We start from the raw sequence: 450 nt of genomic DNA, 5'->3' as shown, positions 1-450 counted from the left end.
GGAGAGTGAAAGAGAGGGGGGGAGAGGGAAGAAGAGAGAGAGAGGGAGCAGAGAGAGGAGGAAGAGAGGGGGGAGAGAGAGGAAGAAAGCGAGGGAGAGAGGGAGGGGATAGACAGATGAGGAGGAGAGAAAGAGGGGGAGAAAAAGTTGGAAAGAGGGGGGCGAGAGAAAGAGGGGGAGAGAGAGCAAGACGGGGGGAGAGTGGGGCAGATTCCCCTTACTTCTTTCAGTACAGAAGAGGGCACTATCATACTGGGACCACCTAAATAACAGCAGCCCCAACTCGTTCCACCCTAAAGCCCTACTGGCCAACAAGGACCACTCCAAACCATGCGGGCTGCAACAACTCATCGGCACCTTGTCCATCCAAAGCTCCCATGAATGTAGCTTGACAAAATATCAAATAAAAGACATCATTAACGATTCCAGAGAATGGAGAAATGAAATAGC

The sequence above is a fragment of the Nanorana parkeri genome, unplaced genomic scaffold (assembly GCF_000935625.1).
Source record: "Nanorana parkeri isolate BGI_ZX_2015 unplaced genomic scaffold, ASM93562v1 scaffold903, whole genome shotgun sequence".
In the NCBI taxonomy this organism is placed as follows: Eukaryota; Metazoa; Chordata; class Amphibia; order Anura; family Dicroglossidae; genus Nanorana; species Nanorana parkeri.
The sequence above is the reverse complement of the archived record's forward strand: the minus strand, read 5'-3'. Positions refer to the sequence as shown.